Here is an 18,419-nt window from a genome sequence, read left to right as displayed (position 1 = left end):
TCTAAAAATCTTCATTTGTGTTCAGCAGAAGAAAGTCATACACATCTGGGATGGCATGAGGGTGAGTAAATAATGAGAGCATTTTAAGCCTTTAAGCATGAATATTGTGAATTTTAGATAAAAATGTATGGTTTTGAGGATAAAGCCACTTTGAGTAATGATATAATAAGATAAAGAGATACTTATGGACTGTCAAAGTATAGATTCTAAAGATATTTAAATGCATTTATACACCAACGTGGAAGGCCACCTCAGGACGTGCAGTATGACTGTAAAAAGCACTGATGTTTAAATGTTGCAGACACTCCTTTTCTTCTGTGGTTGCTGCTGCTGTAAGAGGTCAGGTGTATTGATGACTTTCAGTAGTACATTTACAAAACCTTTAAATGTTAGAAATTATCTAAGCAATCGAATGTAATAATTACTACAGCTTAATTTATTAGAACTGTCATGATTCTGAAACCCTGGGACATTTTTTCGCTTTCTATTGACTCAGATTAAATTTTGTATTCTGTTCTGTCACACCCGTAGTAAATATCCTTCCAATAAATAACCAATATAAGAAAAAGTGTGCCTTGTTAATACAGAAGAACAATGAAACTTTTATGGATTTTAATTGATAAACCTCAATATTTTACCTTTTCAAGGGCATTTGTGTCGTAGCCATTTGCCAAAAGTGTAAAGTACATGTATCCAAAGAGGTATCTTAAATGTTAAATGAATGCTGTGATATGAAGAGCCTTTGTAAATGACCCATAATGACCGACAGAAACCTGTTTCAGATTTATGATAAAATGCAGTTTAGGTTTTGCTCATACCTGCTGAAGAAATTATGTTTATTTTTAACAACGTCTATTATGTCACACATTTCCTCTGAACAAAATAAACAGAGTCACTACTAAATTGCAAGAAATAGTCCTAGGACAGGTGCAACATTCAAATCACATTTTGGGCAAATATAACTGTTTTTGCAAAGAAAATCTGTTCTTCAAATTCTTTCTTTTGAATTCTGTATTGTGTTGCTGCTGATTGAGTTTTATGTATGTATACAGAAAACAAAGCCATATTCCATTGATCTTTTATCATTGTATGGTGTTGTTATGTACACTCTGCTGGTGGTGATACTGATAGCTGTGCATGTTCAGCTTGTGGAATTTGCACAAGAGTTCACTCATTTTGTAATTAAAAATAGCAGTAATTATCTTGGATGGGTGGCAGACAACTATCTTTCGATCCAATCAATAAAATATGGTGTGAATTTTTTTGTTGTGTTTGTTCAGTTTTAATGTAGTATACTAACGAGACAGAAAATTACAATGAAACCGCCCACATGAAGCTCTCTGTCTTGTAACGTTGCTATATGTATTTGATGTTTAATACTTTGCCACCAGGGGGAGACATTCACCTTATAATAAACGTTGAACAGGACCGGTTCACCGCAATCTCTGTTCTTTCAGCGCTAATAGATTTCATATGATAAACACAGAGAACTCTGTTATATGTTTGACAAGAACAAGTGCTGGCACGATACTACACATTTATTTAAAGCAACAATGAGCACATGTTTGAAGTGTAGTTTATATAAAACTAATAACTAAACCTTTTTGTCTTTCTTTTTTTTTCTTTGAACATTAAGATTTTTGATTACAGTTTACAGTAACAATTTACAATAAGTTTACATTTGTTAACTTTGGTTAATGCATTAGGTATCATGAACAAACAATTAAAAATATTGTTTACAGAATTTTTTAATCTTTGTTAATGTTAGTTAATACTGTAAATATAAAAAATGTCATTGTTAGTTCATGTTAGTTCAGAGTGCATTATATAATGTTAAAAAACACAAATTATATTAGTATATGTGTATAGTATATGTTAGTATATTTATTAGTATTGTATTACTATATGTTGAAATTAACATGAACTAAGATTAATAAATGCTGTAAAATTGTTGTTCATTGCTAGTTTATATTAACTAATGTTAACAAATTGAACCTTATTTAAAAAAAAAATTAGATATATATATATATATATATAAGTATAAATATTCTATCACATATAAGATGAGGTCAGTCAAACTGCATGCATAATAATGATAATAATAATAATAATAAAAAGAAGAATTAGACAATGCTGTTTCAGATTAAGTAGAGCATGTCATTTCATTTCCCAGCTACTACAGTAGAGACCACTGGACTGAATGAGTGAGACCATTTTTAAACATTTTTAATAAGTCAAAAGTGATTTGATTAGCCAATATATTTAATGCAGAGGACATAGGTATGTTGATATTGCTTTAGAAAGTTTAGGTTATTAATAGAAAAACAAAGAATGTTAGCATATTTCCATATCTTCATGCTAGATAAGAATTTCTGAAATCAAATAGAGATGTTTTGTTTTCACAACCAGAATCTATATGTTAGATTTATATGTGTTGGCCTGTTTGGCTGGGGAAAGTGGCTGGATATAAATGTACACATATGTGCGATGTAGTAGGAGGTGACGACTATGGTGAGAATGATGAGATCTCTGCTTTTCTTTCTCATACTGTACACCCTGGAGATGCTTGATTCACTCATTAGATATTCATTGCACTCTTCATAAAAACAGACCTGTTTATAAATCATATTAAGTTAACCTCATTAAAGGAATATTCTGGGTTCAATACAAGTTGAGCTCAGTTGACAGCATTTGTGACATAAAGTTGATAACCACAAAAAATTATTTCGACTTGTCTCTTCTTTTCTTTAAAAAAAAGTCAAAATCAAGGTCACATTGAGGCACTTTCAATGGAAGTGAATGGGGCCAATTTTTGAGAGGTTTAAAGGAAGAAATGTGAAGCTTCAAATTTTATAAAAGTACTAAAATGAATTCTTCTTTTAAAAGTTGTATATTATTTGAGCAGTAAAGTTGTTTAAATCATCATTTTCCAGGATTACAGGTATTACGTCATCATAGCATTGAAGTTGTAAAATTGGCTTTAACTTTACTCAGAAAAGGTTAGTAAACGATTTTATCTCGTTTACTAACTCGATTTTATCTCGTCTTTATCTCGATTTTATCTCGTCTTTATCTCGATATTATCTCGTCGACATATTGTTTGTCTTATGACTATACTTTTGAAATAGTGAGTATTTTAATGTTTATGGATTGGTCCCATTCACTTCCATTGTAAATACCTCACTGGAACACACATTTTTCCTTTATTTTTAAAAAAATCAAAATTATGCTACAAATGCTGCTGATTGAGCTTAACTTGTGTTGAACCCTGCATATTCCTTTAAGATTTGGATATTTCTTTTTTATGTTATTTCTTTTTTTAAAATGTTCTTTATCATTATTATGTTTGTTTCATTATTTTTGTTAATATTGTGATATTTTTGGCATTAAAATTTAGCAATTACAGTAGAATAATAGGTTAATTAAGTGCAGCCCTCCTGTTCTCTAGATATCGGCATCGGCCATTGAAAACCCATATCGGTCGACAACTAATTGATATATTTTGTCATATAAAAAATGTTATATAAAGAAAAATTATGGGATTTGATTTATTAAGAATAGCAGCAAAACATATTAACTGGCATTATTTGTGTAATATGGTTTTAAAACATGAAGACAGATGAGTGATAATTTGGTTTAAGAATAATAATAATATGGGGGATATAATATTCCCTCTCACAAGAAAAATGCTTCATATAAAAGCTATGTTTTGAATATTAAACATTTTCTTTTTACACCAAAAAAATTAGTAGATAAATTCAAGGACATTGATGCCTGCTTTCAAATGTTAAAAATGTGCTTCAAAACCTCAGATACACTAAACATGTAATTTATTAATGTAAATGTCATTACAGGTCTTCCTCTTGTTACAGCGGACTCATTTCACAATACAGCTCTGAACTTTTCACTAAACACTCTACACAGACACACACACAAAGGGCTCCATTCTGGTCTAATGGTCTGGTGAGTGTGTGAAGAGAGGTTCAGGGGAGGGCCAGATATGTGTGTGTGTGTGTGTGTGTGTGTGTGTGTGTGTGTGTTGTGTCTGTGCGTTAGTAGGTTTACACACTCATTAGAGCAGATGTGCTGCTTCTGCAGTGGCGGCTGCCACTTCCTCCTCCTGGCTTGTGAACATGGGCAGCTGTTGAGCAAAGGGCCAACGTCTGCCTGACCCCTGACCTCAGCTCCACCCCAACCCCCAGCTCCAACATGGGGCAGGGCCAGGGGCCTGCCAGATGGGGTTTGGCTGAGTGTAATAAGGGGGTGTTTATGAGTTTAGAATACTAGCTGTTGCTTTTGGGGGGGAAACTTGTGGAGTTTGTATTTGTATGTGGGGCATAAGTGGAGGGAGGGGGTTATGTGAAGCAACATTATGGACGCAACACATGGCACAGTAAAACATTAGCCTGAGAGGGGTTTTGGAAGTGTTTACAAAGAGGGGTGTGCATTTTATTTGATCGTTCTGTAAATTATAAATTATACCTACGCACATGGGGATCATTGCTGGAATTCAGAATACTTTGAAGCTGTATGGAAGTCCACACATGGAACTCTTACTCTTCCCAGCGTGTCCCTCTATAAGTTTGTTGTCCACCCTGTGGCTCCAAAGTAGTGCGAGACTGTGGCCAGCTCTGCCTGGACATTTGCTTCTCCGTGTCTCCAGAGCGGACAGGTGTTGGCGTCAGCAGCGTCCACACTCGTTTCTGCAGCTGCTGTGTTTGTCCCCACACACACACAAATGCACTCTCATACACACCTCCCCCAACTGACAGATGTAGCCACACCACCCAACTAGCTTTATGGAGCCAGAGCTGTTTTGACTTTAAATATTTGCCCAGGAGGGATTGCCCTGTTTGGGCAAGGCTTGTAGAGCAGCATGTCTGGGTGTAATAGGACGAGAAGAACATGGACTGGCCGATATAAAGGCATGGCCTGCACAAACACATAAACCTGCCAACAGAACTGGAAGTCTGGACAAGTGTGAAGCTCTTGTAAAGTCTCAGTCTAAGTTCAGAAGTTCGGCTCTAGTGATATGTGAGGGATAGCTTATATCACTAAGACACTACATGTACACCAGCAACTTATTACAATGTGACAAGAGATGCTATCTGAAAATTGCAGTGGTTGTCAACAGGTTTTGTTTCAGCTGTGACCCAACATTATACCAAACCTGTTACCATATTTAATGTAGTCTGGATCTTGTAGTTTTAATCATGGTTTTCTAAGATGAGGGTATGTAATGCACACCTTTTAATTTTTCCACCTGTCTAATAGCTAGCTTTGAAAAAGTTACGTTACACAAACTACCACAGAATTTGAATGGATAGACAACCTTTGAAATCAACAACAAAAGTTTGTCCATGAACAGACTTTTTGGGTTGTGCCCTACGAGTTGAGATAGGCTGTTCTATAGAATACTGTCATTTATTTGATTTATATGTCATTGACAAATAAGGTTGTCTGAGATCTTTTAAAAATATAGTTTAAAACACATGTCAAGAAGTAGAAATGTAATCTTTGAGTCCATGTTGGTTTTTATACATTTAAAAAACACTGATAGCATTTTGTACAAAAATATAAACACATTTTTAATGAATTTAAAGAACAGTCACCCCCAAAATTTTATTCTCTCATCATTTAATCACCTTCACGCCATCCCAGGTGTATGACTTTTTTCTTCTGCTGAACACAAACAAAGATTTTTAGAAGAATATTTCAGCTCTGTAGGTCCATATAATGCAAGTGAATGGTAAGCAGTCCTTTAAAGCTCCAAAAATCATCCAATAAAGGCAGCAAGACTCCAGTGGTTTAATTTATGTCTTCTGAAGAGATGCAATCACTTTGGGTGAAAAACAGATCAATATTTAATTTCCTTTTTTTTTTTTTTTACACATTAAATCTCCACTTTTACTTTCAGAATGTGAAAGTTTAAGTGAAAGAAGTGAATTATATCACTTCTGAAGATATGGATTTAACCACTGGAGTCGTATGGATTACTTATGCTGCCTTTATTAGATTTTTTGAGCTTCAAAGTTTTGGTAACCATTCACCATCCATTGTATGGACCTATAGAGCTGAGATGTTCTTTTAAAATCTTAATTTGTGTTCTGCAGAAGAAAGAAAGTCATACACATCTGGGATGGCAGTCATGAGGATGAGTAAATGATGAGAGATTTTGTAATTTTGGGTGAACTATCCCTTTAAAAGTGTCATTTAAAAAGTTTCTTGCACATTGAATATGTGTGACTATAAACATATTAATCATTAATTTCAAAAAACTTTTCAAGCATATTTTTAAAGGTAAAAAATTCATGAATGTCAAGTCGTTTTCTCAAGATTGCTCCATGTGACCTAAATCTTTTTTGCCTTTTCATAAAAAAATATCATAATATCTGATATCTAAAAAAACTTTAATGACCTTGACACTCAAGAAGGTCCTCTATGTTTTATCGTTTTGTTGTCACATGATAAAAAATGTCTACCTGCATGTTGGTTTCACCAACTGACTCTGAATTGGTGGACAAAAGTTTTAAAAATATTAAACATATTTGTAACCAAAATTCTATCACTGGTTATTTTTGGTATAGAAATAGTAATGAAAAAGTATTCCATACTTTTTACATCAACAGTCTCCAGACAGTTGCACCACTTTAAACCCCAGGAAAAATATCAAAATGACTTTGAAATTGAATGCATGTTCATCACAGTAAAGCTGTATTCAATTAACAGTTTTGTGTGAATGGCATTTTTGTAAGTATTTTTGTATCACAAAAATATTATTGTCACATCATTGTCACAACGGAAATGTAAGAAATTTCAAAGCTGCCCTAAAAAAGTGAAAGCTAATCCAGCTGGATTCATAGCCTAAGAAGAAACGTTAAAAGGCACTTTGTCACCATCTGGGCCAGTACACTCCCTTCCCATTAAGAAGCCACATTAAAGAGCAGGTACTGTAATTGTGAGAGCTGGCCAATAGGAGTGCAACCAGCAATACTTTCACTTGTCCAAAGAGAGAGGAAGGCAGAGGGGAAACAGAAAGGGAAAAACTTTCCTAGCACAGTGAATTCATCTTGCAACAGCTTCTAAGGACTGCCAAACAGATGCCAGTACAATTGCTTGTCTTTTTTCCCTTCTTCCCCTGCAATCTAAGTATGGCGCCCATATGGCTGCAGCTGAAGGAAGTGATTGTTAGTATTGCTCACTTTGTCAGTGATTCTGGGTGATGTGGGAGCAATAATAATAATGCGATGTGCAGATGTGTGTTGGGCACAGACACCAACGGCTCATTGAAGACGGTGACTCTTCACTTATTCAATGTCTGTGGCCTGCTGTATCTCAGGCTGGGACAGTGAGTTAGGCCATACACACCCATCAGATGACATTTATTTGAAAGGAATCAGCAGATATTTTTGTTGGTGGAACTTCACATAATGTACGGTATGCATTCACATGTGTACATTTCTTTTACACATTTCCACCAACAATCAGTGGGTGAAAAATAAACTAGACACAAAGACACAAAGCAAGGGGAAATCAAGATTTTCTTCCTTGAAAGCAGATTTGTGTAATTTTCAGATGTTAAAATACTTTCCTATCCCAGCTTAACATGCAGAGACAACTATAAGCCTTTCATAGGATGATTCCCCATAAAAGTGTTAACATGGTGGATCTGTTGCACAGCAACATTGGCTTACCTAATGGTGTGAGTTTAATGCTGGGACTATCTTGTTTTAAAACCGTCATTATTTTTGCAAACATAATTTTGTACTCTTCAGCTTTAACAAACTTAAATGTTGAGGTCATGCTAATCTTATTTGACAAAGTTGGGCAACACATGTCATTCCTGTGGTGTAACTAACTGTAAAGTCTGGCATGTGTCAAAATTTGAAAAATGTTTAGTCTGCCAGTAATCTGATACTTAGAAGCCAATCAGTTTAAACAGCTGTAGGAATCAAGTCTTTCTGTGAACTTGTGGCCCTCGTCACAAATGGCCCATTAACCTTACAAACACAGTAGCACTTTTTGCAAAATTGCCTGCTACAAAATCCCAGAGCACTGTTAAACTCTGTTTACTGGAGCACAAGCCCTAGTAAATTTCAGCTGTGCACCATAAAACGTTTTACTGATAAATCCTTGTCTAATGAAGTAGATTACTGTACCTGAGAAACAATTGTCAGCAATTTCAGCAATTATGACGTGTGTTCCGTATTTCTGTATGCGTTTTAGAATCTGAACTGGGTCAATATATAATTGTGGGAGATTTTGAGTTTGAATAATTCTGGGAAAAAATATATTTATTTACAAAATATTATTATCTTCCCTGATAAATCATCCCTGAAATATTTTGTTTTTAGTCATTGCCAAGCTCAGGCATAATTGATTTCATATATTTAGTTTTAAAAACAAGAAGTTTACTCATTATTTGGTCAACTATGTTACGGACAAAACCTATAAGTTTTAACTTTAAGTAAATGGCAGACATTTAAAAAAATCATTACTCTTGGAAGAATATGTGTCTATTTACCTACCTTTTCAATTAAAATACCCAATTAATTAAGAAAATACACATTTTGTTCAACTGAAACCCCAAATTTCAAGTACTGAAGTAACCGGTCTGTATATTTTGTTTCCAAACTGCTTGATTCATGATAATTTTCTTGATGAAATTATGCTGTGGTATATATTTGACAGCTACTCAGTTTCTAAATATTTACTTGGAGATTAGGGAACCATTGAAATACATATATTTTTTAAAAAAAATAATGGTAACTTAATTGACAGCCCAGTATCATAGTTGACAAAAGTAACATAGTTGACTGGACATGACAAAGTAGGATGATGTATTTAACAAAAACAATCCTAAACTATATCAATTATTATATGTTAGCTAATCTTTTATTGCATTTAATCAAGACCTGTTGAATATTTCATGATATAAAGGAGAAATACAGAAGCACATCAGTTTACAAGGATCAATCACAACTTTATTAACAAGCACATATATCATAAGCAAGAGATCCTAACATAGAAAACAACAACAACAAATGTATCAAAAACAGCACTTACACAAAAATTCCACCATGTAAACATTTTGAAAATGTTGTTTGTGGAATGAAATACAGTAGTGCATTGTATTGAACAAAAAATAATAGTGCACTGCAATAAATAACAATAACCAAATAGTGTTTTATTCTGTTGGTTAACAGAATAAGTGTGCTGCTTATTTTGAAAATCTTGTTTGTGGAATGAAATACAGTAGTGCATTGTATTGATCAAAAATTTAATAGTGCAAACAGTTGTATCTCAAAAACATTCATATGTCAGAACCCAAGTAAAACACTGGCATACCCTCCAACTTCCAGGCACCCATGAAACCGGCGGAGACAGAACACACTCCTCATTTTCTAACCCAAGAACATGGCCAATTATGGTTTGTTTTTCAATGACTTTGTCAGGCTCAATCAAGTACACATATTTGTACTTTGAGTGTGAGTGTGTGTGTGTGTGTGTGTGTGTGTGTGTGCGTGTTTTTGTGATTTACGAGGACAATTTTGTAAGTTACAAACTGGTAATTACAAGGGTATTATGCTATAAATGTGATTTATGAGGACATTTCTAGTGTCCCCATAATTCAAATCGCTTAAAAATCATACTAAACAATGTTTTATTGAAAATGTAAAAATGCAGAAAGTTTTCTGTGATGATTAGGTTTAGGGGTTGTGTTAGGTTTAGAGGATAGAATCTATAGTTTATACAATATAAAAGTCATTATGTATATGGAAAGTCCTCATAATGATAGGTAGACCAACATGTGTGTGTGTGTGTGTGTGGTGTGTGTGTGTGTGTGTGTGTGTGTGTGTGTGTCTTTATCTGTGCGTGTGTGTATATCAGAGGTGTATAGTCCAGGTGCCAGAAAGTAGAAATCCTGTCCAGCAGCTGTTCCAATCATCACTAAACCAGCTCCTCAACCAGGTAGATGAGCTCGTTAGTGAAAACACCTGTTCTAGATGTAGAGGCAGATCCAAAAACATGGCAGGATTTTTACTTTCTGGCACCTGGACTATACACGTCTGGTGTCTATATGTGTGTGTGTTTGACCGTGTGCTTGTGCCACGTGTTTGTTAGCGTGTGTGTGCATGTCCTTAGCCATGAAGATGTTCCCACACATCTCTTTTTATTTCAACATGACGTGCTGTCACGTGCTGTGGGGCAGGAATCAACCTGAGCACATCCTCAAATGGATACCAGAGCGCATCCTCTCGCATTGGCCAGTAGTAACGATTGTGTCCCACTCTGTGCATGCACTTAACATGAACATGTGTCTCACTCACTTCAACAATGGTTCCAGGGTAAACCTCATCGTCATATCTGATGACACGCCACTGACCAACAATGTCATCTCTATCCCACTGTACTTCAAGTTCTGGTTGTTCTTGGTGCAATGCAGGAACAGCAGAGTTGACTTTGAAGTCGAAGGCCTGAGTTTGGTAACACTGACATTGCAGAATCTGCAAGTATGCCTCCCTTTTTGCAGGATCAGCATCTCGCAGTGCACGTAACGGCGCTGCTTTTCTGCAGCAGATAATCGTGGCATTTGCCTGAAAACAAGTTTTTCTTTTATAATATTTATTGCAAAGTATTTTATAGTTACTGTACAATTAGAATATTAAATGAACTCCTGAAAACTATAGGAACACCAAGAGTAACATAGGTGACTGGTAACCTAGTTGACATTTTTGCTGTTTTTAGGGATAAAATCAAAATGGTTGCCTAGCACCAGACACCACATGGCATTTTACGGAGAGGTTCTTCTGATTATTATATGTTCAACTGAGTAAAATTGAAATTCAAAGTTATTTATGAATTCATTGTAGTAACATTGTTGACATATGATAAGTACACATTTGCCCCAAGCACTACTTTAGGTGAAATAACTGAAAATGTGGAGGGAGAACATACCTTGGAGTCTTGCTAGTTTTCTCTTCAGGAGGAAATGACATCATGTGGAGCAGGTCATGTGATTTGGAAAACACACTCTTCCTTGAGGGGTGTATTTGCTATGGGTAACTTAGATGACAGCGACTTCTCGGACACATATTCAATTTGTCAATTTCAATTGAAAATGTGACATATTGCCCAAAAAGACACATTGTTCACAATTACCTCAACTTAATGTAAATAATATAATTAAAACTGTTTTTGAATAAGTTTTTAAAATGTTTTTTAGGTAATGAGATTGTGGTTGTAATTCATTTGGACGGTTATTTAGTTGACATTTTAGGGATATCTAGTAAATGTTTATAAATAAATGATTATTTCCATAATAATTAACTATGGAATTTGTAAAGACAAGATCATGAAGAACACTGAAGACTTTTACAATTTTATTTTAATAAGCATGTTTGCGAGATAAATCTCATGGACATGAAAACTCCCTCAATTATATATTGACCCAACTAGTGATGTCCGATTCACGAATGAATCACTCTTTTGAGTCGGTTAATTCCAATGAACTGGAGATAGAAAGGGATAGCTCAACCAAAAATTACAATTCTCTCATCATTTAAACTTCATGCCATCCCAGATGTGTATGACTTTCTCTCTTCTGCAGAACACAAATGAAGATTTTTAGAAGAATACTTCAACTCTGTAGGTCCATACAATGCAATTGAATTGTAGTCAGAACTATGAAAGTCCAAAAATCACATAAAGACAGCATAAAAGTAATCTATAAGACTCCAGTGGTTTAATCCATGTCTTCAGAAGTGATATGATAATTGTGTGTGTGAGAAACAAATCAATATTTAAGAATTTGTTTCTTATAAATTTTCTCCCTGCCCAGTAGGTAGTGATATGCATGAAGAATGCGAATTGCCAAAAAAAGAAGAAGAAGAAGAATGTGAAAGTTACAGTGAAAGTGGAGATATTTAGTAAAACAATTGATCAGTTTCTTACCGACACCTATCATATAGCTTCTAAAGATATTAATTTAACCACTGTAGTCTGTATTTAAATGCATTATTTGCATTTCTTCTAAAAATCTATGTTTGTGTTCGACAGATGAAAGTCATGCACATCTGGGATGGCATGATAGCGAGTGAATAATTAGAGATTTTAATTTTGGGTTACCTATCTCTTTAAATGTTAATTTCATTAACAGTTTTTTTTAGATGTGTACACTGGAGTACCATGTAAATACTATGGTACATGAATAAGGTAATCATTTAAAACCATGGTACTACCATGATAAAAATGTACAAATGCTTCTCCCTCTGTGCTGTTTTTGACATAAATAGATAAATAACATTTCTCTCCCAGGGGAACATGTCCCTAGACCCCCTTAGATAATAAGAATACACCTTTGTTTTTAATTCATGGGGGAGCTGTGCCCCAGTACTACTAAAAGACTAGAAATGCCCCTAATAAAATCTGACACTTGTCTCGTAATTTAAAAAACTTGTTTCATTAGAAATCAAACCATTCTTGGAGCTTGCGGCCCCCATACTCTGCAAACACAATAGCACGTTTTGCAAAAATACCTGCGAAATAAACTGAAATAATCAAGAGGCCTTTTGGAGGACACATCAATGCTAAAAGTACCAGTACCACATCCATCCTCCTTCAAGATTTCTTTTCAGTTCCCTGCCAAGGTTGCTGTGCTTGTGCGTGGTGGATAATGCAGCATTGTGAGAGGGAATGTGGCGTGTTGGCTGTGCCAGGTCCCACAGGCTGAGCCCACGTTCTCTCTCCCTAACCCAGTTCAGAATGTGTACATTAATCCTGCGAGTCGGCCTCGGGCCACTGTGAGTTGCTGCAGGTTGGTGGAGGTGACAGATGGGCCTGCACTGCCGGACCTCACAGTGAGCAGAGAGGTTAGCAACTCAGGCTGAGATGACAACACTCCTCATTGTACACAAACTAGCTTCTGACAGAAAATGGTTCAAAGTTTACGTGGCATAAGAAAACTAGTGCTGCATTTTATTTCTTTGGGGTATTTTGGTCAATTTATCATAGTCCATATAAATTATATATTCCATCATATTGGAATACACAATACACAAATATTCAGTGTTCTCAAGTTATACAATAGTTTTGTCTGAGGAACAGGCCTAAAAATAACAGATCAAAGTAATCCATAAGACTCCAGTGGTTAAATCCATGTCTTTAGAAGCGTTTTGATAAGTGTGGGTGAGAAAGTGATCAATATTTAAGTATGCATGTAGAATGCAAATAGCCAAAACCATGATGAGAGAATTATCATTTTTGGATGAACTATTCCTTTAAGCCGCTATCTCTGGCTGGTCTAACTGTTAAAATTAAGGCTTATCCCTTAAAACCCTTAAATAAGTTTTATTGGTGTAACCTTGTGTATTCAGGCTGATCCAGTCATGTTCAATAATAATGTTGACTCAAATCAAACCAGCTAATTTAGATGTTACCACATTAAAAACATTTTTCCCTCCAGTGTATTCCTTTGAAATAGCCAGAGGGGAGCAATGTGTATTATATTTACTATTGTTTTTCTTTGACCATGTGTATTTGATGGTATAGTATGAGTTCTTTACTGTCATTGCCATAGAGGATATCTGAGACATCTGAGGGTGTGCTATTCTGCTGTAACAGTATGTGTGTTCTTTGTGTGGAGTTTCAGCCACATGTGTAAAGAGACTGTGAGCCCTGCTGAGTCACACATTTGTGGTAGACAGGTGTGGGGTCTCTTTGGGTATGGCCATTGCAGGAACTGTGTCACAGAACACTAAGGACAAGGCTTTATTACTGAACACACACACTGAAAAGTGTCATCTTAGGGGTCCCACAGATCATGTGTGTGTCAAGCTCAAGAGAGCAGTGTTGACCATGTGTGAAGCATGACCTATTCATACTCTTTTGGAAAGTGTGGGCACCTCTGCTGACATCTCTTATTACTCATTCAAAATGCAAATTAATTCTGCTCATCATTGTCCCATTAACTTTTTATTTATTTATTAAAAGCCATTATTTGCCCTGTAGAATTGATTATTTGGATACATTTTTACCTATATGAAGAATGCAAAACATATCAACTGAATCAATTAACTGAACAATTATAATAACAATTATACCCAAATGTAATCATGGAAGATTACCTAAAAGGTGTGATTTAAAAGAGTACGTTTCTGATTAAAATTTTATTTGTAGATTACATTTCAGAAGTACCCAACAATGTTGGCCGGTCCCTATGTTGGATTATATTTGGGGGATTAGAGCTGTTGAGGGTGTTTTCTTCACATTTAGTAATTGAAAAGATGATTTTAGCATTATTTCTTAATAAATAAATAAATAAATAAATAAACATTTCATATTGTTGACACATTCAACAACACCCGCCACTGAGACAGTAAATACAGATATTTGACAGCTACAGGTCACTGCAATAAACTCATAACTGGATAAGCCTTGAATAGAATATTATAAAATATATACAATATTAGATAACATATTTAAAAAAGAAGAGGCATTTTATCCCCCAATTTAAATATCTGGGGCATTTTCGAAGAATGTACCATCCATTGACCTGTTAGTTAAACTTGATAACTCTTCTGAATTGAGAACCAATGAACTTTGCACAAAAAAGAAGGTATTATTTAACAAGACATGGACACCATATTGTAGGTTTATAAACAGTGCCAGTTTGACTTCATAAGGTCACAGTGATGAACCCTGGAAAAGTGCTGACTCGCTGCTGACAAAATTCTGCCAAGACGCCCATATAAATAACCCATGCCCTGCTGCCCACTTATCTACAGTGGGCAGAAGTAATACCAACAGCTGGTTCTACTAGAAAAATAGACAGCCAACCAAACGTGCCACATCAAGGGTTTGCCATGTGTCCAATATGATGTGCTGAATGGCTAGAAGCCTGGGAAATACTTAGAGCAATCTCAGTCATTTTATTAACCAAGGTATAGGTGCAGAAAGTAATCCTCTCACCAGTCCAGTCTTAAAACATTTATATTCAATATAATATCTGATTGAAGTCTTGTATTACACTGGCCAATTTAAGTAAGGCATAATGTACAGTTAGAGAGTCATTATCAGCTAGAAATCATTGTCTGAAGGGGTTTTGCGATAATGACCAGAAGATTGTACATTATGGCACTTATTACACTGTTTCTTACCAAATAAATAGACATGAAATATTGATTGAGTTGAAATTATTTTATTATGCAAGAAAAAAAAGAGGCTGTAGAGTGACGTGAAAGACATGAAACTAGTATAGCTTCTATGCTAGAAATCTGTTTCCTGTGGCAATGGTCAATTATACATTATAAAGTGGACATTATTCAAATGTCCACTTTATGGACATTTGTATAATGCAAAATGCAAGCAATTAACAATCAGTTTCAGAAAGCCATGTAAAATGTGTTAACAGAACACTGATATCATGACTTTTCATATATGTTCCTTGATTATATAAAAATATATGATCTAACTATATAAAAATGTTAAGCTTAGAATATTCACTATACATTTACTACACAGAATGTGTAGTAAAGAACAAAATATGTTTTGTTCTTCTGTTCATACTTTTTAGGAAACTGCTAACATCTCTTCACTTACATTCCAATACCATTAAAGGCTATTTGATTTCTGTAATTGTGTGCAAGACACTAGACTTATGAGCTAGATATGTGCTTCATGTGATATCATATAACTTAACTGGCTTGATTCACATAAAAAGCATTATTTAACATCACTAAATCAACCTGAATACATTAGACTATACATCAACAAAACTGATTTTAAGTTACCTTATGTAGAAATCCTTAAAGGAATATTCCCAGTTCAATACAAACTAAGCTCAAACAACAGCATTTGGCATAATGTTGATTATGATAAAAAATTTATTTGGACTCGTCCGTCCTTTTATTAAAAAAACAAACAAAAAAAAACAATAATAAAAAAAAAAGCTAATATTTAGGTTACAGAGAGGCACTTACAATGGAAGTGAATGGGAAGGTTTAAAGGCAGAAATGTGAAGCTTATAATTGAATAAAAGCACTTAAATGAATTCTTCTGTTAAACTCATATATTTCTAAGCTGTAAAGTTGTTTAAATAGAAAATATTTTTGGTAATTTTAGGATTTGTTGACATTACATCGTCATGCCAATGAAGTTGTAAAAATGGCTCTAACTTTACACAGAACATTTTAGTAATTGATTTTATCACACTAAAATCATGTTAACACACATTTTGTCTATAACATATTATAGTCTTGTGGCTATAACTGTGAAACAGTGAGTATTTTAATGTATACAGATTAGCCCCATTTACTTCTAGTGTAAGTGCGTCGAAACCCAGAATTTATCAAAAGAATTTAAGAAAAGGAGGGGCAAGTCAAAATGATTTTTGTGGTAATCAATATTATGCCACAATTCCTGTTGATTGAGATTAACTTGTATTGAAACTGACATTTTGAACTGAACTTTTTATAGAGTAAGAAAGTAACAAACATTTTGTGCAAAGCGTACTTTATTTGTGCATAATTATTACTGAATTTACCACTCAATCCAGACCCCCCCACACACACACACTAAGAATAACACACAATAAAATCGTGTTTTAATTTATGCACAAGTGAGCTCCACAGAGAGTGCTTATGTGCTGGCTGGAGTGGAGAACCTTGTTCTGCACCCCTCATATTCTTACAAACAGCACCACAAACTAAAGACACACAGACAAACATAAACACACTCATACTAACATTGAAGTTAGAGTTGCATCTTCTTTTGTTGGGGGACGCAGGGTGCACGGTGTACCCCTCCCTAAATAAAACATTTTCCCCCATACAGACCCATTTCCCCCTCCCCTGACAGGCTGCAGGACCACAGCATTGTCTGAAGGGCCATGACAGGCCGCTTGTTGCTTGCCTTCTGTCTGCGAGCGCAGGGCGCTTGACAATGGCTGCCTTTTAAACCAAAGCAGACAACTGAAAAAGAGACTACGTCCTCCTTCCTGCCTGCTTTTCTCACCTTTTATCTGCTCAGCCCTTGTACATTTTTTGCCCTTTTTTTCCTTTCCTTTTTCATTTCTCTTATGTAGGAATTAACGCTCCTTTCATTCCTTCAAAATCTTTACATTTTAATTGCTTTGATTTTCAACACTTTTTGACTTATATTACAGTATGTTGTGGAGGAGAATCGTTCAGTTTAGAGTAAATTTTAGAAAGGAAATCGTAGTGTGTATCAGTCTAAATTAAATATTTGACTAAATAGTAATATTGAGATTACTCTGTAAAAATGTGCATTTTGTGGTAACATCTAAATTAGCTGTTTTTTCCCTAAGTGAAATATATATAAAGAATATATATATATATATATATATATATATATATATATATATATATATATATATATCTAACATCACTGAATCAACCTGAATACATTAGGTTACACCAACAAAATTCATTTTAATGGCTAGATCCGACAGAAATAGCTCCTTAAGGTAACAAAATTGCCGGTTACCACATTTACAATGTATGACACAATGTAATGCTTGATTATGTTTACCAATGTTTATATTCATTAATTAATAAGATTACATAATTGCATAGATTGCTTACCTATCTTGTTTAACTCTTTGAGTTTGGCATGAAGATTTAGTTGTGGCTTACTTGTTTGTGTGGAACGAACACAGTTTGCTTGTCGTGATCAATTTGAGTTAATTTTCATTCATACTTCTAAAGGGTTAGTTTTCACCAAAACCTGAAAATTCTGTCATCCTTTACTCACCTTCATGTTGTTCCAAACTGACTTTTGTGGAAAACAAGATAAGAAATTTAGAAGAATGTTAATGCTGCTCTTTTTTTCCATATCCAGTCGAAGTGAATGGTGACTGAGGATAACATTCTGCCTAACATCTTTTATGTTCCACAGAAGAAAGAATGTCAAACAGGTTTGGAACAAAAACAAATGTATGAAACGCATCTGCAGCAATTCCTCTTCGAGAGCCACTACATGGTGCAAGCAAAGGCCATTCGAGCTTTAATAGACCTCTACTTTCTATTACTTTGTGCCCTAATCTTCATTATATTTTGAGCTGGTCACAGAGTATATGGTGAGGCACTCCATAGCTTGGGCAGAATCAGTCATACATCAGTGCAATGGCTGCCCTGTTGTGCCATGTGTGCTGCGCTCCCCCATTAGGCTGGCATGCAGCTCCCTCTAACTTCTGTGGTGGAGCTACATATAGAAGATCAAGCTTGTGATACACTCATCATGTGAAGCCCACTACCCTTCGGCACAGCCAAATGTTTCCACAGCTGCCCCTTTTGTCTCTGCTCCTTGAGTAAACAAAGGACAGATACAAATTAATGACCTAAATTTATAATAAAAAAGAAAGAAAAGCATTAAGCCCAAACAAAACCTAAAATGTTCTG

The sequence above is a fragment of the Xyrauchen texanus genome, chromosome 20 (genome assembly GCF_025860055.1).
Source record: "Xyrauchen texanus isolate HMW12.3.18 chromosome 20, RBS_HiC_50CHRs, whole genome shotgun sequence".
NCBI lineage: Eukaryota > Metazoa > Chordata > Actinopteri > Cypriniformes > Catostomidae > Xyrauchen > Xyrauchen texanus.
Note: the sequence above shows the minus strand (reverse complement) of the source record.